Below are 24,386 nucleotides of genomic sequence, written 5' to 3' on the forward strand. Positions count from 1 at the left end.
ATCAAAGATACTAATGATTTTGTTTCAAAAGTACGGACCTTGACCGTGCCACAGACCTGTTGGTTGTTTTCCATGGATGTTGAAAACTTGTATACTAATATTGAAACTGCTAGGGGTTTAGAGGCGGTACGCAATGTTTTGGCACGTAATCCGATTTTGGGCCGCCCGGATGAACACATTTTGGCATTGCTGGAACTCAATCTGACTAAGAATGATTTTCAATTTGACAATGGGTATTTTTTACAGGTCAAGGGGACAGCAATGGGGAAACGTTTCTCTCCAGCCTATGCCAATATCTATATGGCTGAATGGGAGGAGAACGCCTTGACACAGTGCTCTAAGAAACCTATAGCTTACCTGAGGTTCTTAGATGATATTTGGGGAATTTGGGGAGATTCTAGGGAAGAATTTGACGTGTTTCTTAAAACCTTAAATGGCCACCACCCTTCAATTAAACTGACGGCACAGATTAGCGAGAGGGAAATTAATTTTCTTGACACAACTACATATAAGGGACCGGAATTTCATACAACAGGGGGACTTGATGTCAGAGTATTTTTTAAATCCACAGATACTCATGCGCTACTACACAAAAAGAGTTTTCACCCTAGACACACGTTTGGGGGTTTGGTTTATTCACAACTCTTGAGATTCGGGAGAATTTGCACTCGCACAGAAGATAGGGAAGAAGCGACCAAAGTCTTGTTCAGGTCATTACAGCAACGAGGTTATTCTCGGTCATTTCTTCGCACGATTAAGCTACAAACATGGAAAAAAGGAAGAAGAGGGGACACTCAGCGGGTTAAAAAAATGATACTTCCTCTAATTTCGATTTACAACTCTTACACAGTCAATGTTCACAGAAAAATTAAACAGAATTTGGAAGCGTCGGCGCTGACTGACCTGAAGGCGAAACATAAGGTGGTTTCAGCCTTCAAAAGGAATCCAAATTTAAAAGATTTGTTGGTTAGCACTAAAATGAAAAGTGGGTCCTCTCGTGCAGCCAGGAGATCAATAGGAGTGATAACAGACTCTCAGAAGAAAGAACATTTCTTCACACAGACGGGTAAGGCCTTGTCTACGCGGAATGCGGTCTACTGTATGAGCTGTCGATTGTGTGGAGTTATGTATGTGGGACGGACTCGAAATGATGTCAGAAGCAGACTGCATGCGCACCGCTACAGCATCACACATAACCAGAAGCGTAACACGCATGTAGTACGCCATTTCCGCCTGCACGGGTTACGTAACTTGAGAATACGGATTTTGGAGAGCTGTGCGGGCTGGACACAAAGGGATAGGGAAAACGCGGAAATGAGATGGGTCAGGAGGTTGAAAACTCAATATCCACTAGGACTCAATTTGGCAACAACGGAAACGGAGAACACTGGAATATCGGGGTTAAAATAGAAGTTCTAGTGGTGGAGTTTACACGGTTGGGGAAAATTTGGAGGGAATGCCCTCCCGAAACGATATATGGAAATTAGGGAAAATATCATAATTGTTCCTTGGTTTAAGTTCTTGTGGGGGATGTTTATGTGATTGGGAGACGGCTGAAAGGAGGTTGGAGAAAAACCTGACACTTTCCATTTAATCAAAGAGTCTAACTCTGGTTGGCTGGTTTTCCTGACAACATAGATAAAGTGCCCAACTCGGACACCAAATTCTAATCTTCATCCTTATTTGGACTCTACTCTAACATTAAATCCTAACACTTAATCAATTCATAAAACTTACATAAGTTCAGATTCAGAATGAAAACCTAACCCAAACCCTAATTCTAACCTTGACCTCTGACCCTAACCATTAACGCTAAATTAATTAGGAATTACACCAAATTTCAACAAAATTAATCTAAACTGAACCTTATGTTGATCCTAAATGCAATGAGATTCCAGAATGAATTTTAATCCAACCAAATCTAAAAATTTACGATTAAATTGAATTAAATTACAAAACAAAAAAAAGGGGGGACTATAATCGAATTATATTTTTGATTTTAAGCAAACTCTAAAAGAAAAATATAAAAAAAAGAAGGATTTTTCTTCTAACACATAAAAGGAAAACATAGTACGTGATGGGACGCTTGAGGGCGCCCTTGGCACACTAAATCGCTGTGGTACGAATAGAGCTCGGCTAGACGCGAATATTAGGGGATTAATGATACCCTTTAAATTCAGAAATGAAAAAGTACTTCCGCATTGCTAACGCTCATAACATTAGCCACGATACGCTTATAGTGATTTCGTTACAAATATACGATCGTATTAATGTTATAAATTAATTCTACGAATTAATGGAATCGGGTAACACACTTTAATAATACCAGGGGGTTGAGGAGAATTTTATTCCATATGAATTTTTTATTTGGACGAGGGGAGGGTTTGGGAAAAGAGGGGGATTACAGAAAAAAAAAGAGCCGGCAGAGTAATTGACAGGAGTTTACGAGTATTTCCGGGGGGCGGGACCTAGGGGGATCGCGATTTACGTAGATGAATGTATTTCTAAATATATAATTTGATTTAATGATGAATTCAATTTACATTTAAATGTTTCACGACTAACCTAATTAAACGGTACCAATAGGGTTTACAGAATGTCTTAGTGCTTATCAGTTAGATGTGGGAACGTGATTGAATGACGAGAGCCGTCAGTTGCTTCGCTGAGGCTCGTGGGAGAGAAAAGAAAAGAGAAAAGAAGGGTTGGCTTTCGGCGGTGGCGCTGTGAGGCAGGAGAGTGGCACTGGGGAAGCCCTTCTTTCCAGGTAATGTGGAAGATTCTTCCGATTCTTTTTGAGAAAAACAGGTGAACCCTTTTTAATCGCTAAAGCTAAGTTATACGGTACTACGCTATGCTAGCCTTTATTGGTATAGGATATGTGAGAGTATGCTAAGCTAAAAGACAACGAAAAGAGAAAATATTAAATTGCCGGATGAATGAGACCGGATATCAATAAAGGAAACACAGCTAACGCTCATAACATTAGCTACGATACGCTTACGGGGATTTGGTTACGAATGTACGATCGTATTAATGTTATAAATTAATTCTACGAATGAAGGGGATCGGGGTACACACTTTAATAATACCAGGGGATTTAGGAGAATGGTATTCCATACTGTTCGTTTATTTGGGCGATGTGAGGTTTTGTAAGATAGGGGGATTACGGAAAAAAGAGCCGCCAGAGTGATTGACAGGAGTTTACGAGTGTTTCCAGGGGGCGGGACTTAGGGGGATCGCAATTTATGTAGATGAATGTATTTCTAAATATATGTCTTGATTTAGAGGATGAATTCAATTTACATTTAAATGTTTCACGTCTAACGCGATTAAACGGTACCATAGGGGTTACCGAATGTTTTAGGGCTTATCGGTTAGATGTGGGAACGTCATGGGATGACGAGAGCCGTCAGTTAATTCGCTGAGGCTCGTGGGGGGGGTGGCGTTCGGCGGTGGCGCTGTGACTCAGGAGAGTGGCACTGGGGAAGACCTTCTTTCCAGGTAAGGTGGAAGATTCTTCCGATTCTTTGAGAGAAACAGGTGAACCCTTTTTAATTGCTAAAGTTACGTTATGCGGTACTACGCTATGCTGGAATTTATTGGTATAGGATGTGCGGGAGTATGCTAAGGTAAAAGAGAACGAAAAGAGAAAATATTAAATTGCCGGATATCAATAAAGGAAACACAGCTAACGCTCATAACATTAGCTACGATACGCTTACGGGGATTTGGTTACGACTGATGGCGCCGCGGATGGCTGCCACGGTGAGTCGCTCTCTGTTTCTTTGTCTTATTTTGTGTGTTTTCTGTGTCTTCTGCTGTCCATCCCGGATCACTTTTACTAGAGAAGCACTGTTAAACATCGGTCAGTCTTCTTCTGGTATTTTCTCTCCTGTTCTCTCTGATTCAGACTGTTTGTCGGAGATTTTAGCCGGAGCGGCGGTGCTATACAAGCTAGCGCGGCGACGCGGAAAACGAGCGGGAGCCCTCGTAATGCTGAGGCAGAGAGGGTTCCGTTCTGCCCTACCGTCAATTCATCTGGCGAATGTCCGCTCCCTGGCGAACAAGATGGACGAACTGCTGCTCCTCACTTCAAGGAACACGGACTTCAGCAGATCCGCCGCGCTGTGTTTTGTTGAGACGTGGCTTAGCGAACGAACCCCCCACCACGCCATGGAGTTAGCTGGGTTTCGGCTAACGCGTGCAGATCGCAGCGCGGAGCTCTCCGGAAAATCAAAGGGAGGTGGTCTCTGTTTCTACATTAATGAACGTTGGTGTACCGATGTCATGGTGTTGAAAGAGTTTTGCAGCCCTCTCCTAGAAACACTTTTCATAAACTGCCGGCCGTTCTATTCACCACGGGAGTTCTCCTCGATCGTCATGGCGGCTGTTTACATCCCACCACACGCACGTGCGAGTGAAGCCACGCAGATGCTGGCTGACCAGGTGACAGACATGGAGAAACTTCTACCAAATTCACTAATCATTGTTCTGGGTGATCTTAACAGGGCGAACCTCGCACACAAACTCCCCAGATACAGACAGCACATAACGTGTCCCACCAGAGGGGCACAGACACTGGACCACTGCTACACCGTAATTAAGGATGCATACCACTCTGTGGCTTGTGCAGCTTTAGGACTCTCGGACCACTGTCTAGTTCATCTGATCCCTGCCTACAGACAGAAACTAAAAACTAAAAGCCTGTGGTGAGGACTGTCAGGAAGTGGACATTGGAGTCAAGGCAGGACCTCCGAGCCTGCTTTGACTGCACCGATTGGAGTGTTTTTGAAGCTGCAAATTCAGACTTGCATGAACTCACTGACACTGTCACATCATACATCAGTTTTTGTGAGGATCTGTGTGTGCAGACTAAGACCTTCTGCACGTACAACAACGACAAACCTTGGTTTACACCGAACCTTAGGAGGCTGCGCAAAGTCAAGGAGGAGGCCTACAGGAGCGGCGACCGGGACCTGTTCAAGCAGACCAGAAACACACTGAACCGAGAGGTCAGGAAAGCCAGGAGGTGTTACGGGGAGAGCCTGGAGAGACACCTCTCTGCCAATCCTGATCCCTCAACAGTGTGGAAAGGCCTGCAGAGCATCACGGGCTTCAAGAAACGAACCCCCCGTCCTGTGGAGAGCCCAAGGCTCGCTGACCAGCTAAACAGGTTCTACTGCAGGTTTGATCGGTCCTCCCACACAACGGGACCTCCTGCAGCACAATCCACACAATCCACATACTCACCTCCCCCCACAACTGCTCTGTCCACACCTCCATCACCGTGGTCACCGACTCTCTCTCTTGCAGAGGCCGCGCCCGCACTCCAGATTCGCGAGGAGGAAGTGCGCCAGATGTTCCGGAGACAAAAGATCAGGAAGGCACCGGGCCCAGACGGCGTGTCACCTTCCTGCTTGAAAGTCTGCGCTGAGCAGCTGGCGCCCACCTTTGCACGGATCTTCAACCGTTCCCTGGAGCTGTGTGAGGTGCCCTCGTGTTTCAAGAGCTCCACCATCGTACCAGTGGCCAAGAAGCCCGCCATCACAGGTACGAATGACTATAGACCTGTTGCACTGACATCTGTGGTCATGAAATCTTTCGAGAGGTTAGTACTGAACCACCTGAAGGATGTCACGGGCCCCCTGCTGGACCCCCTCCAGTTTGCCTACCAGGCAAATAGGTCGGTGGATGATGCGGTCAACATGGGACTGCACTACATCCTGCAACACCTGGACACCCCAGGAAAGTACGCCAGGATCCTGTTTGTGGACTTCAGCTCGGCGTTCCACACCATCGCTCCTGACATCCTCCAACAGAAGCTCATCCAGCTTGCGGTGCCTGCCTCCACCTGTCAGTGGATCACCAGCTTCCTGACCAACAGGAGACAGCGTGTGAGGCTGGGGAGCATCACATCTGACACCCTGACCACCAACACTGGAGCCCCTCAGGGATGCGTCCTTGTTGGAAATGATATACTTTTTATCATTGGATTCTATGTATCTACTTTTGTGTGCAAGACTCTCCGCAGTATGTGACCATCTAGCCTTGTGAAAATGATTTGGGGGCATATGGCCGGCTAATGACTGGAGTCATTAGCCGCGCTATACAATAAGCCCCATAGTTAGCTAGACATGTTCAGATCATGAGATTGTCATGGGATGGCTGAAGCAGACAGAGGTCTCATTTAAGTTGAAGTCATGAGTACGACACCGGGATGTATTCCCAGGGCCACTAAAGACTACGTTTTTGTTAAGCTAATAGTCATGAGACGTCCATACTGCTCCGTCCACGAGAGTTTGTTCTGTGGTAATGAGATATAACTATGGAATGTATTTCCTGCCTGTGAACCTACCCGATCATGTACACTTGCCCAATTGTTTCTTTCTCAATAAAAAGCTCGGCAAAACTCAGAGCAGAGCGCGAATCTCAGCCACACTTGCTGTGTCTGGGATGCGCCCTTCTGCGCAGGAGAAAACGCTAAGCCAAGAAAGACCTACCGTCTCCGAGATTGATTTCAGATAAATGTTGTCAACCCAACAGTCCTCTCCCCACTGCTCTTCTCTTCTACACCAACGATTTCTCCGCAAGTGACTCTTCCGTGAAGCTCCTGAAGTATGCAGACGACACCACTCTCATCGGACTGATCCAGAACGGTGATGAGACTGCGTACAGACAGGAGGTGGAGCGGCTGGTCACTGGTGCAGCCAAAACCACCTGGACTTGAACCCGCTCAAGACCGTGGAGATGACAGTGGACTTCAGGCGAGGCCCTTCACCACTTTCACCCCTCACTATCCGCAGTAATACTATTCTCTCATCAGACACCTTCAAGTTCCTGGGAACCACAATCTCTCGGGACCTGAAATGGACCGGCCACATAGACTCTGTCCGGAAGAAGGCCCAGCAGAGGCTGTACTTCCTGAGACAGCTCAAGAAGTTCAACCTGCCACGGGAGCTGCTGAAGACCTTCTACACTGCCATCATCCAGTCTGTCCTCTGCACCTCCATCACTGTCTGGTTTGGATCGGCCTCCAAACAAGACAAGCACAGACTGCAACGGACAATAAGGACTGCAGAAAAGATAATTGGAATCAACCTCCCATCTATCCAAGACTTGTACCTGTCCAGGACCAGGAAACTTGCAAGTAACATCTCAACAGACCCTTCGCACCCAGGTTGCAGCCTGTTTGAACTACTCCCCTCTGGACGCCGTTATAGAGCTCTGTACACTAAAACCAGCAGACACAGAGACAGCTTCTTCCCCCAGGCTGTCGCTCTGATGAACTCACACCACTCTTAGAGTCTCAGAGTCATTACTGTGCAATAACATCCCGCTTGCCACACCTTTTTTGTCTACACTGTTTGTACTATGTGTCCTCTCTGCATCCATTGCAGCCTGGTCATCCTAGAAGAGGGACCCTCCCATCTGTGGTCTCTTCTCAAGGTTTCTCATTTCCCCTAGCTGGAGTTTTGAGTTTTTCCTTGCCCTCTTGGGAGTTTAAGATCAGGGGGTGTTTGAGAATATCTTTCGTTCTTCACATGTCCTGAGTGTTGTTGTTAGTCACCTAAATGTTGAACAGAGGCTGTGATTTACCGAAGTCAAATTCCTTGTTTGGCACGCTCAAACATGGCGAATAAAAAACTCTTGAATCTTGAATCTTGAATGTACGATCGTATTAATGTTATAAATTAATTCTACGAATGAAGGGGATCGGGGTACACACTTTAATAATACCAGGGGATTTAGGAGAATGTTATTTTATATTGATCGTTTATTTGGGCGATGTGAGGTTTTGAAAGATAGGGGGATTACGGAGAAAAGAGCCGCCAGGGTGATTGACAGGAGTTTACGAGTGTTTCCAGGGGGCGGGACTTAGGGGGATCGCAATTTACGTAGATGAATGTATTCCTAAATATATGATTGGATTTAAATTATGAATTCAATTTACATTTAAATGTTGCACGACTAAACCAATTAAACAGTACCGATAGGGTTTGCCGATATATATATTTTTTGGTGCTTATCAGTTAGATGTGGGTGCGTGATTGTATGACGAGAGCCGTCAGTTGCTTCGCTGAGGCTCTGGGGAGGAGGTGCTCGGCGGTAGGACGGTGACTCGGGGGAAGGGCACTGGGGAAGACCTTGTTTCCAGTTAATATGGAAGATTCTTCCGATTCTTTGAGAATATCAGGTGAAACTTTTTTAATCGTCAAGGCTAGGTTATGCTGTATTACGCTATGCTAGACTTTATTGAGATGGGATATGCGGGAGCATGCGAAGCAAAACTATACCAGGTTAGCCCTAAACTTTGTTTTACCAGACTTGTGGCATGCCATACAAAGGAATACAAAGGTTTTGTACGTAGGTTTAATGGTTGAACAAATCAGCACAACAAAAGGACTAAAAGACTGACCAATTGATTTATGCTGTCTGCGTTAAAGCTGGACAGTTGACTAGACAGATACTGAGATTTCGATTGAGGAGGTAGACACACTCCGGGGCTTGATCGACCCCGGTGGGGCCTCCCTTGGGCGAGGGTGTCTGGTGATAATGGCCGAAACACTCTGTGACCCCAAGGTCCACTACTGATGAGGTGTCTACAAAATTATGACGTTCAAATTACCCAGAACAACAATGTCGACTTAATGGGATCCCTTTTGAAGAAAGTGGTTGGTTGAGTATAGAAACAAGATATTGGGTCAAGAATGCTGCAAGGGTGGTAGACGTGATGTGGTCCAGGGATGGGGTGGCTTTCTTCTCTCGCGTCTCGCTGTTTTTCCGTCTTGCTGGCTGGGGTCCTGGGGGGCGCCTCGGCTGCTCCGGGGGGGGGGGGGGGGGGTTTCTGGTTGAGGTGCGGTCTCGCTTCGCCGTCCTTCGTTCCGGAGTTTGTGCGACTCCGGTGCGGCGGGGTTTGCTGAGGGGGACATGCGTCGGCCTGTGCCCTCCGCTGCCTTCTGTCTGGCCGGCTGGGTCGGCGGACCCTTTGGGGAAGGTGTAGCGAGATAACCTTATAGACCTAGTCCTAACCCCTAATCCCTAAACCTAACCCCTAATCCCTAACCCCTAATCCCTAAACCTAACCCCTAATCCCTAAACCTAACCCCTAACCCTAATCCCTAACCTTAACCTCTAAAGAAAATGGTTGGTTGAATATAAAAACGAGATATTAGTTCAAAAATAGTTAAAAGGGAATAGACAAAGGTAATCCAAGGGTAGGACTTTAAATTAGTGTTTTTTTTCCCTCAGGTGACCAGATCGGGTAAGTACAGTCAAAATCAAACATACAAGAAGCACAAACACGAGTTCAAGGTAAAAAAAATAACTTTATTAAGCCCTAAGTAGTCCGGGCCAACATGGCTGGCGCGTCCGCAATGGGTAGGATACTTTGGAGCCGGTTATGGGGGGCAGGTAAGGATAGAAGGACCGTGCCTTTGCTCCTCTCCTTCGGGGGAGGAACTTTTTAGCTGACCCTAACCCCTAACTTCTAAGGAAAACGGTTGGTTGAATATAAAAACAAGACATGAGGTAAACAATGGTTCAAAGTGAATAGACATAATGTAATCCAAGGGTAGGACTTTAGGTTGTTTTTTTTTCTTCTCTTATTTTTTCCATCTTGCTGGCCGAAGACCTGGGTAGCGCCTCAGCTACTCGGGGGAGGTTCTGGCAGAGGTGCATTCTCACTTCGCTGTCCTTCGTACCCAATCCAGATTTTATGTGACCTGGTACGGCGAGGTTTACTGGTGAGACATGCGTAGGCTCGTGCCTTCCGTTGCCTTCTATCTAACCGACAGGGTCGGCGGACCCTTTGGGGAAGGTTTAGCGAGATAAACTCAAAATACCTAACCCTAAACCCTAACCCCCTAACCCTAACCCTAACCCACATGCAACAAAACTAAATTTAGCTGCAATTCCCGTGTGCCAGACCTGAGGAATGCACAAAAGATGCCGAAACGTTGTCGATGGCCACAAGGAGGAAATAAAAGGGAGCGCAAACTAGCGCCAATAGGAAAACAATTAGACGCAAAATTATAATTTACCCACGCTCTACCCAGATAGGAGAGCGCATGGATGCCGCACAGAGCAAGATGCTCTCGCTCCACCCAGATAGGGGAGTCGATGAATTAAGTGCGAGGTACAACTAATTTGACCGCAAATGCAGCTGTCAATCTATCATGCCAAGTCGAGACTCATTTATTACATATATAACAAAGGCGACCGGATAGGCAAAGTGCAAACACAAAAACAAACAACAATTACAAAGCAAATACATGTTTATTAAGCCCAATTTGGCCTGACCAGCATGGCTGGCGCAGCCACGACGGACAGGGTGCTCTGGGGCTGGTTGTGGGACGTGGGCGTGGATGGTAGGACCGTACCTTTGCTCCTCTCCCTCGGGGGAGGAACTCTCTACTTAACCCTAACCCTACCCTTACCCTAACCCTAACCCTGTGCTGAATGATGTGAATGTCAAACTGGAAGGATGGAAATGCTTTGGAATGGGTTGAATCGGTTGAAAAATGTACAAATAATAAGTGAAATGTCGGCGCACCTAGATTTAGTGCTGGTGCACCTAAATGAAAGCGTTTAGAGCAGGGGTGTCAAACTCATTTTTGTCGAGGGCCGCATCATAATCATAGTTTCCTTCGGAGGGCCATTATGACTGTCAATATATGATATACAGTATCTTCCGTATAGTATTGACACAAGTTGATGCACAATTTGTCTTTGCGGGCCACATAAAATGATTTGGCGGGCCGTATCTGGCCCCCGGGCCTTGAGTTTGACACCTATGGTTTAGAGTATCCATTGCCAAAAGTTAATCTGGCGCTTTGATGATGTTATTTAGTCACCTTTTCAATTCCACTGCTATGAAGCCATTTACTAACCTTTACATCTGTGTATGTTGTAGAATGGAGCGTTACTCCTGACTCGGTCACCTGGGCACTCAGGTGTGTGAATTGGAAGGAACCCCCTACCTTCAGCTCTACTAGATTAGCCTCCCGCCAAAGGCCAATTTTGCGGTAGTTTAAAAATGCGTATAAGTATGCGTGCAAAGTGGGAAGTACAAATGGCTACTTACTTTACTTAAGTGTTAAACTCCGAATTGGCGCAAGGCGGTTCCCTCCTTGGCGCACCATGCAGATTGGACGCATCTAAAGTGGACCAAATTGATATCCCAATTACAATAATTGTGTTTGACAATGAGTGTGTCCTGTGTCTGTGTACACAACCTTAAAGATGACAAAAAAATAATAACGTTTGGTACCTTAGTACTAAACAGAGGATTTCAATGATTTTGTGTGTGTGTGTGTGTGTGGGGGGGGGAGCTTTGCATGCGTATGCATGTACATTATTGCACATGCATCATGTCTTCACAAGTGTACACAAATACATGTGTGTACATGTGCATTTGTGGGTGCAGGTAACTTAAATTGGTTACTATGCCATCCAGTGACACCCATCTCAGGTAGTTTTGTGACTACCTCCTGAGGAGATGATACCACTGAGTTGGGGTAGACCAGGGCCCTGGCCTCTTCCTACAACTGTGGGCTGGTGTGCACTTCCGCCCCGATGAAAATTCTGGAGCCGGGTTTGGTGTGGAGCAAAAGGCCCCGTTCATCCACACCAAAGTTTAAAAAAAATGTACTAACTGTTGCCCTCTGTGAGTGTGTAGCATATCATGACTGCTACAAATTAACACTGGGCAATGATTCAATATTACTGATTTTACTTGGTCAGTACATATCAGTGCTTACAGTTATAATGTCATCTGGTAAATAATTTTGGAAGCACATTTCATAATGGCGCCTGTGCATTTTTTTTGGGGGCCAACCGAAATCAAAGATTTTGATAAAAGAACACTTTAAAAGTTGTTTTTATCCGTTTATGTGTCGTCTGAAATAAATGAATTACGCATCGTGTTTCTTTCCAGAAATGTCCTTACTCCGTAACGCAAAGTGCATGCATCATGGGTGTGGCGCATCCATTTTGTTAGATTGCGGCAGATGCACACGGTAGACGATAGGTGCAAATAGTCATACCCAAAAGCTGTGTGTCTGTGTGTGTGTTCCATCAACACACAGGGCATGTGATGCGTCAGTGCAGTAGTATTGGAGTAGTAGTGCCTGTAGTTTGTGCATGCTGCCTCGGCTTGCTACTTTTCTACTTTCAGCTACCGCCACCGGCTAGCCCTCTGTTTCCGGGGGTGACAAGAGGAGCCGAGTGTATAAGCCTCCTCAGCCGGTACACAGCCTCTCCATTGCCAAGACTTGCACACGCCTCCTCGTAGCCACACACGGTAACTGGCACCTTGGTGGCGTCACAACGGCTGGGAAGGCGGATGAAGGCTGCAGCAGAAAAGGGTCACCAGTCGTCTTGGTCTCCTTGCCACTGGATTCTGACCCCGATCTGTCAAGGACACTGTGGTGACTGTCTGTCAGTCTCCCCACTTTAAACAAAGTCACGCACAGGCATCTTTTTCACGGAATCCACCTTACATCCCGGATTAAAGTCCTGTGGCGACCAGTAAGTAGCAACGGGGGCAGGATTGTGAAGCCTGGAAGCCCCTAGTCCGAAGCTGGCACATCAGGCGGTGGATGTTAGATGATTGTTGGGCTCTTGGACCGAGGCAGAAAGAGCTCTTTGGTAGCTGCATCCACGACTGAGCAGCCCTTTTTAGGATCCACTCTGCTCACCCCTGATGGGGAAGGGGCTAGAAAAGGTGCCCTAAACATAGCCTGCCTCAAACCTCCCGACTGGATTACCGCGTTCAGAGGGATCACCAATATGCGGTCGAAAACACAAACATGAATTTTGGAGCATGGAATGTGAGCACTCGAATGGACAGTGTAACCAGTGATAGGCTGGAGAGGAGAACCACCATCATTGCCAGGGAACTGAGAAGATGCCGGATTGACATAGCTGCTCTTTCAGAAACCCAACGGGCAGAGGAAGGTCATCTGAAGGAGGAAAAGGGTGGATACACTTTCTTCTGGAAAGGAAAGGCCACAGATGAGCCTAGGATCCATGGGGTTGGTTTTGCCATCAAGAACCAACTGATCAGTCACCTCTCTGAACTCCCTGTGAGCGCTTGATGACCCTCCGTCTGGTGCTGGCAAACAACCAGACGGCAACAGTTCTTAGTGCTTATGCACCTACCCTCGTTTCTGATGAGGAAAAAAAATGCCTGTCTGGATGAGGTATTGTCAAAAATCCCCAAGGAGGACAAGATTATTATATTGAGAGATGTCATTGTCATTGTCAGAGCCAGGGATCAGCGCGACGTGAGCATCACAAAAGCCATGATGGATTCAGAGGCCTGCTGGACAGATCACCGCCTGATACGATCCACAATGTCCATCAGACTCAAGAGGAAGAGGAGACTGCAAAAGAAGCTGAGCCGGCAAACACTAAACCTTGAGACCCTGAATAAAACTGCCGCCCTGCAGCTGTCTCAGGCCTCTCTTGGAGAAAGCCCCAATCAGGAATACCCTGAGGACATTGAAGAACACTGGAGCCTGCTCAAGTCTTCCATCCTCGACACCTGCAGTGCCACTCTCGGGTACAAGGCCAGAAAGCATCAGGACTGGTTTGATGAGAACGACACAGAGATAGAACAGCTCATCTCCAAGAAAAGGGAAACATTTCGTGTCTGGCAAAATGACATCACCTGCACAGCAAAGAGACAGGCTCACTCCAGAGCCAAGGCTGACGTCCAGAGCCGGGTGAGACAGATTAAAAACTCCTGGTAGACAGAAAGGGCACTGGAAATCCAGAGTTTGGCAGACTCTGGTGACACCAGGGGCTTTTTCAATGCTACCAAGGCTGTCTACGGTCCAAGCCATCGCGGCCAAAACCCCCTGCGCTCTAAAGACGGGCAGGAGCTGTTGAAGGACAATGAGTCCATAAACAACCGGTGGAGAGAGCACTTTCAGGAACTCCTCAACCGTGACAGCACAACTCAGTCAGATTTCCTCAGTCACATCCCTTAGAGTCCCATCAGGGAAGACATGGGTGAACCTCCCACTTCAGCAGAGGTCCAAGATGCCATCAGGAGCCTGAAGAACAACAAGGCCTCTGAGCCAGATGGGATCCCAGCTGAGGTCCTAAAGGAAGGTGGACCAGAGCTCCAGCTCTACCTCCATTCCCTCTTTCTGAAGGTCTGGGAAACTCCCCTCGGAGCACAGGGATGCTCTGATAGTGACCATTTTCAAGAAAGGGGACAAAGCGGATTGCGGAAACTATATGGGCATCTCGCTCCTTTCAGCAGTTGGCAAAGTACTTGCTTGTGCTCTTGCCAATCGCCTACTGCCACTGTCTGAGGAAGTTCTCCCAGAAGCACAGTGCGGTTTTCGCCCATCTAGAGGCACTGCAGACATGATTTTTACAGCACGCCAACTCCAGGAGAAATGCCGTGACCATAAACAGCCTTTGTTCATGACTTTCATAGACCTGACAAAGGCCTTTGACACGGTGGATCGCCAGGCCCTATGGAGCATCCTTCTGAGGTATGGTTGCCCGGATAAATACGTCAGAATACTGCAATTATTACATGACGGAATGGCAGCCACAGTGCTCAACAACAGCTCCTTGTCTGAGCCTTTCACTGGAGAGACAGGGGTCAAACAGGGATGCATCGTTGCACCCACCCTGTTCTCTGTCTTCATTGCCGCCATACTCCACCTCATCGATGAAGAACTACCACACGGAATCCCGATTTGGTACAGAACTGATGGCAGGCTCTTCAACCCTAACAGGTTCAAAGCCAAAACCAAGATCAGAACCACCACGGTCATGGAGCTCCAGTATGCAGACGATAATGCCATTGCAGCACACTCTGCAAAAGACCTCCAGGGCATCCTGAACTCCTTTGCTAAGGCATACAGAGCCCTGGGTCTGACCGTGAACATCAAGAAGACCTAGGTGCTACATCAACCCCCACCCAACCAGCCATCTACTCCGCCCATCACAAATGTGGATAACATTGCACTTGAATATGTTCACCACTTCCCCTACCTCGGCAGCCTTCTCTCCTCCAAAGCGGACATTGACTCTGAGGTCAAGCATTGCCTGAGCTGTGCCAGTGGAGCGCATGCCAGACTCCGGAAAAGAGTCTTTAAAGACAGAGACCTCCGGGTTGACACCAAGCTCCTGGTTTACAAAGCTGTGGTTCTCCCCACCTTACTTTATGGGGCAGAATCATGGACAACCTACAGCAGGCACCTACTAAGAGCTCTTGAACAACAACACCAGAGAACCTTGAGGAAAATACTCAGGATCAAATGGGAGGACAGACACACAAACATCAGCGTTCTGGAGGAAGCCAGGATACCGAGCATCACCACCTTAATAATGCAGCACCAACTCCGATGGACAGGACATCTCATCCGCATGGCTGACACCCGCCTCCCCAAACAGATGTTATACTCCCAGCTGAAGAGAGGTCCGCGAGCCCCGGGCGGGCAAAAGAAACGTTTCAAGGACAACCTCAAGTCCAATCTCAAGAAATTCCAAATAACATCTCAGGACTGGGAGCGCATCACCTTGAACAGGAACTGCTGGAGGGCAGCGGTGCAAGAAGGTGCAGCACATCACGAAAAGGAACTCCGCCGTGTCGCAGAAACCAAACCACAACGCCGTAAGGAAAGACAAAAACAGGCTCCAGCACGACCACAACCCACCACGACTTTCCCCTGGCCACAGTGCAGAAAAATATGTGGATCCCGGATCGGCCTCTACGCCCACCTGCGGACCCACAAGTAGATGACCCAGAGAAGAAGACAGTCATACTCGTCCCGAGTGACCGCCGATGATGATGAATTGAAACGCAAAACAAACATGTATTTTTGACTGACTAATTAATTACTAATTACACGTTCACCGACTGATCCGTTGATGCACAGGAAGGCAGTTCACTCATTGACCCGTTCGCGAACGGGAAAGTCAGGATTCGTTCCCTCACTGATCCGCTCTCGCGATGAACTGGAAATGCAAATCACTCACTGATTCGTTCACTCGCAGATTCGTTCTTTGGTGAATGGGAAATGCAATCCCCGGCTCGTTCGTGAACGGGAAGTTACGTCACTGACTCGTAAAGTCCCTCCTCCATCTAACGCTCGCTGGTGCTGCTGATTGGTCTTCACGAGTGAGTGAGTGAGTGAGTGAGTGAGTGAGTGAGTGAGTGAGTGAGTGAGTGAGTGACAGACAGCATTGCTGCTATGCCATTGCCAGCCGACACACGTTATGCTAACATTGATGTTTTAATTTTGTGTTTGTTGGCTTGTAGTTGATGGTGTTAATATACCAAATGTGTTTGTGTTTGAATACAAGGTTGAAAAAACCCGTTATGCCGACATCTTTTTATTTTGGGGGGCACCATGTCAGGCGCAGAGCAGGGAGAGGACTCGAATGCAGAGAGTTCAATGTCCAAAAAGGCTTTTATTGTCTCCACTGACAGTCGAACAAAAAACACCTCACTAGGAGGGAAAAAAAGGAAAACCAAGGCGCCTCGAACCGAGGGAGAAAAAGGGGAAATCAAAGCGCCTCGAACCGAGGGAAATACAAAAACAAGGTAGCGATGTAACCAAGTTAACATCGGTGATCAAGTTTGCTGAAACAAGGCTTCTACGTGGAACTCGAGGGTTTCGTGATCGCTAGTGTTCTGACAAGGCAAGACGCACTGGCACTGGATACGGGGAAAGACGCGGGTTATATGGACACAGGAGGGGAACACAGGTGAAGACAGTTGGTCATTGACGCAGGTGCACACACTTGGAATCAGGGCTTCACGTGACCGGACGCACAGGGGAAGGACACACTGACTGGAACGAGAGGAAAATCACACAATAAAACAGGAAGTGATCCGGACGACACATGACAGCATAACATAACCCCCCCCTAGGGCCGGATCCCAGACGGACCCGGAGCATCGGGGTGAGCCGCATAAAAGTCATCCAATAGCCCGGGATCCAGGATATAGCTACGCGGCACCCATTGCCGCTCCTCTGGCCCGTAACCCTCCCAGTCCACCAGGAATTGCCAGCCTCGGCCCTTCCGGCGCACGTCCAGCAACTTCTTAACTGTGTAGGCAGGCCCACCCCCCACCGTCCGCGGAGGCGGAGGTGCCGCGGGAGCCGGGTTAGGGTTAGGGTTTAGGGGTTAGGGTTAGGGGTTAGGGTTAGGGGTTAGGGCTAGGGTTAGGATTGGATTGTGAAGTCCAACCCCTACCAGGGACGGGGAACTGATGTCCCTCCCTAGCAGAAGAGGACAACGGTTAGGGTTAGGGTTAGGGTTAGGATTGGATTGTGAAGTCCAACCCCTACCAGGGACGGGGAACTGATGTCCCTCCCTAGCAGAAGAGGACAACGGTTAGGGTTAGGGTTTGGGTTTGGGTTAGGGTTTAGGGTTAGGGGTTAGGGTTAGGGGTTAGGGTTAGGTAAAGAGTTCCTCCCCCGAAGGAGAGGAACAAAGGCACGGTCCTACCATCCTGGCCCGCACCCCACAACCAGCTCCAGAGCATCCTGCCTGTTGCGGCCGCACCCGCCATGCTGGTCAGGACTAATTAGGGCTTAATAAAGATCGTTTTTGACCTTGAACACGTGTTTGTGCTTATTGTATGCTTGTTTTTGATTGCACTTTACCTATCCGGTCGCCTTTGTTATATAATTAATAAGTGAGTATTAGGTAAAGAGTTCCTCCCCCGAAGGAGAGGAACAAAGGCACGGTCCTACCATCCTGGCCCGCACCCCACAACCAGCTCCAGAGAATCCTGCCCGTTGCGGCCGCACCCGCCATGCTGGCCAGGACTATTTAGGGCTTAATAAAGATCGTTTTTGACCTTGAACACGTGTTTGTGCTTATTGTATGCTTGTTTTTGATTGCACTTTACCTATCCGGTCGCCTTTGTTATATAATTAACAAGTGAGTCTCGATTTGGCATGTAAGATTGACAGCTGCGCTTGCGTTCAACTAAATATTCGTACCTCGCACCTAATTCATCGACTCCCCTATCTGGGTGGAGCGAGAGCATCTTGCTCTGTGCGGCATCCATGCGCTCTCCTATCTGGGTAGAGCGTGGGTAAATTACTATTTGTTTCCAATTGGTTTTGTACCGGCGTCATTTTGCGCTAAATTTTGTTCATCTGTGTGGCCATCGACAACGTTTCGGCATCTTTTGTGCCTTCTTCAGGTCTGGCACACAGGAATTGCATCTAAATTTAGTTTAGTTTCATCACATGGGGAGCTGCTTCCTCCTCCACGGCCGCATCGAGACTGAGAGCTCCTGCTCCGAACGGTGCTTATATACACTCCTCCAAGTGGGCGGAGCCAGCGATTTGCGCTTGTTTCTTTAGCATAGTAACTTGTTTTCTTGCAGGCACCGATTGGGCGTGGATTTGTGATCTCCGGATTAGGTAAGTATATTTTTGTTTTGGGTAAGTATTTACTTTTAACTGCTTGTTTTGCTTTTTTTTGTCCCAAATAATGCTTATTTGCAATTGTTTACATTCAAATTTGATAGGTATGCACATTTTTTTGTTTTGGGTGAGTATTGTGATTTTATTTGAAGTAAGTATTTACTTTTAACTGCCTTTTGGTCTCAAATAGTGCTTATTTGCAATTATTGTTCAAATTTGTGTTTACGTTCAAATTTTGACTTGTTTATTTTCAAATTTTAACTTGCAGGTTGACGTTTTTGTCTTATCGGGAAATGGGGTCAGGTTAGGGTTAGGGTTAGGGTTAGGGGTTAGGTTAGGATGGGGGATAGGTTAGGATTAGGGCTGGGATAGGACCAGTTTAGGGGACAGCACACAGACGTAACAGGAGCTCGATGGAAACCGGAAACGTGGGGGGGCGCACTGGAGGTGGCACAGGCGAGTTAGGATTAGGTAAAGAGTTCCTCCCCCGAAGGAGAGGAACAAAGGCACGGTCCTACCATCCTGGCCCGCACCCCACAACCAGCTCCAGAGCATCCTGCCCGTTGCGGCCGCACCCGCCATGCTCGCCAGGACTAATTAGGGCTTAATAAAGATCGTTTTTGACCTTGAACATGTGTTTGTGCTTATTGTATGCTTGTTTTTGATTGCACTTTACCTATCCGGTCGCCTTTGTTATATAATTAATAAGTGAGTCTCGATTTGGCATGTAAGATTGACAGCTGCGCTTGCGTTCAACTAAATATTCGTACCTCGCACCTAATTCATCGACTCCCCTATCTGGGTGGAGCGAGAGCATCTTGCTCTGTGCGGCATCCATGCGCTCTCCTATCTGGGTAGAGCGTGGGTAAATTACTATTTGTTTCCAATTGGTTTTGTACCGGCGTCATTTTGCGCTAGATTTTGTTCATCTGTGTGGCCATCGACAACGTTTCGGCATCTTTTGTGCCTTCTTCAGGTCTGGCACACAGGAATTGCATCTAAATTTAGTTTAGTTTCATCACATGGGGAGCTGCTTCCTCCTCCACGGCCGCATCGAGACTGAGAGCTCCTGCTCCGAACGGTGCTTATATACACTCCTCCAAGTGGGCGGAGCCAGCGATTTGCGCTTGTTTCTTTAGCATAGTAACTTGTTTTCTTGCAGGCACCGATTGGGCGTGGATTTGTGATCTCCGTAATAGGTAAGTATATTTTTGTTTTGGGTAAGTATTAAGGTAAGTATTTACTTTTAACTGCTTTTTTTGCTTTTTTGTCCCAAATAATGCTTATTTGCAATTGTTTACATTCAAATTTGATAGGTATGCACATTTTTTTGTTTTGGGTGAGTATTGTGGTTTTATTTGAGGTAAGTATTTACTTTTAACTGCTTTTGGTCTCAAATAGTGCTTATTTGCAATTATTGTTCAAATTTGTGTTTACGTTCAAATTTTGACTCGTTTATTTTCAAATTTTAACTTGCAGGTTGACGTTTTTGTCTTATCGGGAAATGGGGTCAGGTTAGGGTTAGGGTTAGGGTTAGGGTTACGGTGGGAGCCCCCCCTCCTAGAGGAGGGAAAGGCAAAAGCACGGTCCATCCATCCGGGATTCCAATCAGCCCCCAGCTCACGGTTCCGGCGGGCAACGCGGTGGCGTCGGCCATAGTGGACCGTCGTCCAACCCTGATCCATGGCTGTGGATCCAGAATTTGCCTTTGTCATATATTTAATAAAGTTATTTTTTTTTTAAATAAAGTTTCTTTTTTGATTTATTCTGGCCAATATGCAATGTGTGCCCTGACAACGTTTCGGCTATCTAAAGCCTTCATCAGGTCTGGCACACCTGACATCAGGTATTATATGAAAAACTATTTTTGTTTTGTAAGGTGCAACAATGTGTCTTGCTTGCAGTCCAAATTCGCACTAAAGGCCCTTTGCCTTGCGGATTCCTTTTATACCCTCAGCTCGGTTGAAGTTTTAAATCTTTTTTGTTTTTCGAAATTTCGTTTTAGAAATGTAACGTGTTTTAGCTTATATTTTCATTTTTCAATTAATTTTCATAATTAAACTAGCCTTCATATTAGGTTTGAACAAAATAATTATAATTTGGTCAACTTGGAATTGGTATTATAGAAATGTAAACATACTAATTTTGTTTTTTAATGTTTTTTAATTGTTTTTTTCATGTTTTTTGATGTTTTTTGTTTTTCAAATAGACGTGGTCTAGGATCTCGGATTGCGGTCCAAACTACAGGTAAGTAGTACATAGGTAGGTGGATTATATATTGGGTTTTTGCAAATTTGTAATTATATTATTGAGAACATTTGGTGACTTTTGTTTATATTTTTGTTTTATTCCGTTTTGTCAATTTTTTTCTGCTTTTTTCAGGTGGGCGTGGTCCGGGGACCAGACGCGTGGTTCCAATTGGAGGTAAGTATCCAGGTAGGTATTAGATGTAAGTGGGTCTGAATAAAGTAAAACCAATTTGTCCTAATTATGTTAATTGTCCTACTTGTTGGAAGTTCTGTTCCTGGTGGGACGTAAAAAGGGACTGGGATTGGGGTAAGGGTTGGGGTTAGGGTTGGGGTTGGGGTTAGGGTTAGGTTTAGGGTTGGGGGTAGGGTCAGGATTGCAGTAGGAGCCCCCCTTCCTGTTGGAAGCAGGGGCAAAAGCACGGTCCATCCGTCCGGCACACCTCCCAGCGTCCAGCCCAGGGTTCTGATTGCAGTAGGAGCCCCCCTTCCTGTTGGAAGCAGGGGCAAAAGCACGGTCCATCCGTCCGGCACACCTCCCAGCGTCCAGCCCAGGGTTCTGACGAGCAAAGCGGCGGCGTCGGCCATAGTGGACCGTGGTCCAACCTTGCTACATGGCTGGAATTCGCCTTTGTTATATATGTAATACACTTGTTTTTATCAAACAAAATTGTTTTTAATATGGTTGTTTTTAATGAAGTAGTTTTTAATAAAATTTCTTTTGTTAGATTTTGTTTGGCCAATATATAATGTATGTGTGCCTTGACAACGTTTCGGCCGCTAGGGCCTTCCTCAGGTCTGGCACACAAACAAACAAAAAATAAAATTGATGCTGAAATCTACTGTTTGTAATTGCTGCTGAGTTGTTTTCTCTTTGTTCTCTCTCCACGCACTGAGTGTCTTTTGCGCTGCGCGTCCTTTTATAGTCTCTGTTTGGTTAGAGTTTCTAATTTCAAATTTTAGTTTTTGTTTCTGACTTTTTCTTTTTTGGAAATAAAATTGGTTTTAGCCTCAATGAATGTGTTCCAATTACGATTTGATATTGTGAATTATGATTTTGAATATTTTATTGTTTTGTTTTTTGTTTTGTTTTTTATTTTTGTTTTTTATTTTTTTGTTTCTCATTTTTCTTACTACAGGTATGTGGATTATTCAGGTAAGTTTTTACGTATATATTTTTTTGATTTTTGTCTTTTCTAATTTTTTAGGTGGGCGTGGTCCGGGGACCAGAGGCGTGGTACCAATTTGAGGTAAGTATCCAAGGTAGGTATCTAAGGTAGGTATCTAAGGTAAGTGAGTCCAAATTGATTTTAATAAATTTGTCCTAATTGTGTTAATTGAGCCTGCTTTGAACACTCTGGACTCTGAAACCAGTGATCCCAGCTCAAGTCTCGGTTGGACCTCAAACCTTTGGTCACATACGGTCTGTCATGTAACATGGGAGTAGAGATGGTGCAAATGGTAGAATATGGATTGTTCACAGGAATAAATTGGCAGAGCTGAAATTCCAAATTTGTCCAAAAGATGGCGCCAGACCAAAACGTGAGACCAAAAGAGGAGCCAATAAGCTAAACATGGTAAAATAGAAATAAAAGAGTAGCACGGTGTCAGAGTGTGAGTCACGCATGGAAGCACAAATGTGATTTTTATTTTTGATTTCTTTGCTTGGCTAAAAAAGTATTCTGTAACCGCTTCAAGCAATATTATTTGTCAATTCGATCAAGAGACCCGTCACTATGAGAATAGTGGCATGACATAAATTGTTTGGAGAAGCACAAATGTGATTTTTATTTTTGATTTCTTTGCTTGGCTAAAAATGTATTCTGTAACCGCTTTAAGCAATATTATTTGTCAATTCGATCAAGAGACCCGCCACTATGAGAATAGTGGCGTGACATAAATTGTTTAGAAAAGTAGGTCAAGGGTTTGGATTTTTATTTCAGAGTTAATTGAAGCGTAACTTTAAAAAGTTATTTTCATGTAACAGAAAGAGAAGAAAAGGGGAAGTGAAAGGTTTTACCACTAGCTGTGCATTTGGTGGAAAGTACTGCGTGGTCAGGGCGGAAACAGCTGCTGAAGGCCACAGATAACCAAGCGTGGGGAAACTGGCCAGTTCCCTCTATGGGCGTGGGAAAACTGCCCAGTTCCCTCTATAGGCGTGAGAAAGCTGGCCAGTCCCTTCTATAGGCGTGGGAAAACTGGGCAGTCTTACCCTATAGGGAAAGTACAGGAGAAAAGAAAGGGGAGGGGGGGGACGGAGAGGTCTATAAAAGGTCCTGCAGGAGCAGCTTCAGGGCTTTTTCCCCCCAAAAGAGCGCTCATACGTGAAGAGGCCCGGAGGAGTTTCAAGTTTTTTTTTCCAAAAGTCCCAAAGATCTTTGTGTGAGACGCAGGATCGCTGGACTGAAATTAACTTGGATTTACTCCCAAAAATTGGACTGGACAACTTTATAGGAGAAATAGGTGAAGATGACCGTTTTTATGTATTTTAGCGAGAGGGGGGAATAGTCATCGGGCCGCCGGCTTCCTCGTGGCCAGCCTGTTTCTCTAATTTGGATTTTAGAAGCAAGATCGAACTGATCACTCGACTTTGCTTCCACCAAAAATAGCACGCAGCTGGTATTTACCTCTTCCCTTTTTTATGAACTGTGTTTTGCAATCGAATTGTTCTGGGATTGAATGATTTTATTAACACGTTCACTGATACAGTGAGTGAAATTGTTCAGTTTCTGGAGTAATTGAGATTTGTAATTCTATTCCATGTTTCTACAATAAATGTGTTTTGTATATTACTTACTTCGTTATGCGCGGATTTGTACTGAATATGCAACCGAAGGCTCAGGCCCGCTTCCCCTTTTTGACGGGCCGCGTAAAAAGGAACTCCGAACAAGTTAGAGACTTAAATAACTTCCGTAGTTATCTGAGCCACGAGTGAATTTCGATCCGTTCGAAAGTTGTTTCGTCTGAATAAATTAAAGGAAGTGTTTAAATCAGGGGCGGCTCGGTGGCGCACTGGGTAGCACGTCCGCCTCACAGTTAGGAGGGTGTGGGTTCGATTCCACCTCCGGCCCTCCCTGTGTGGAGTTTGCATGTTCTCCCCGGGCCCGCGTGGGTTTTCTCCGGGCACTCCAGTTTCCTCCCACATTCCAAAAACATGCTTGGTAGGCCGATTGAAGACTCCAAATTGTCCCTAGGTGTGAGTGTGAGTGCGATTGGTTGTCTGTCTCTGTGTGCCCTGCGATTGGCTGGCAACCAGTTCAGGGTGTCCCCCGCCTACTGCCCGATGACGGCTGGGATAGGCTCCAGCACGCCCGCGACCCCCGTGGGGACTAAGCGGTTCAGAAAATGGATGGATGGATGGATGTTTAAATCAGATTATTGGTTTTGTGTAGAACGGAAAGTTATTTAACTATTTGAAAGGCTCAGGCCCGCTTCCCCTTTTTTGACGGGCCGCGTAAAAAGTAACTCCGAGCAAGTTAGAGGATTAAATAACTTTCGTAAATATTTAACGGAAGAGTGGATTTCGTTAAAAGTAAATTCGGTTGAAAATTCATTTTTTTTTTAAATAACATAACGACGACGGTTAAAATAAATCATTGGAGTTGGTGGAGGATAAAAGTATTTTAACTGTCCGTCGGGCGCGGCCCAGTTCCTAAATTTGTCGGGCCGCGTCAAAAGTTAAATGGGACACGATCAGAAAATAGACTTGCCTTCCAAATTAATT

General features: G+C 46.2%; 2 long non-coding RNA genes across 2 annotated transcripts; both read left to right on the top strand.

Moving 5' to 3' along the window:
• Positions 1-1,195: 1,195 nt before the first annotated feature.
• Positions 1,196-12,360, top strand: LOC125992748 (uncharacterized). Its single transcript, XR_011086302.1, has 3 exons — positions 1,196-2,764; positions 3,911-5,012; positions 10,913-12,360. It is a non-coding gene; the product is annotated as an uncharacterized lncRNA (long non-coding RNA).
• A 7,495-nt stretch (positions 12,361-19,855) lies between these two features.
• Positions 19,856-21,677, top strand: LOC137839897 (uncharacterized). The gene is made up of 2 exons (XR_011086301.1): positions 19,856-20,663; positions 20,799-21,677. It is a non-coding gene; the product is annotated as an uncharacterized lncRNA (long non-coding RNA).
• Positions 21,678-24,386: the final 2,709 nt, after the last annotated feature.

The sequence above is a fragment of the Syngnathus scovelli genome, unplaced genomic scaffold (genome assembly GCF_024217435.2).
Source record: "Syngnathus scovelli strain Florida unplaced genomic scaffold, RoL_Ssco_1.2 HiC_scaffold_24, whole genome shotgun sequence".
NCBI classification, from domain to species: Eukaryota; Metazoa; Chordata; class Actinopteri; order Syngnathiformes; family Syngnathidae; genus Syngnathus; species Syngnathus scovelli.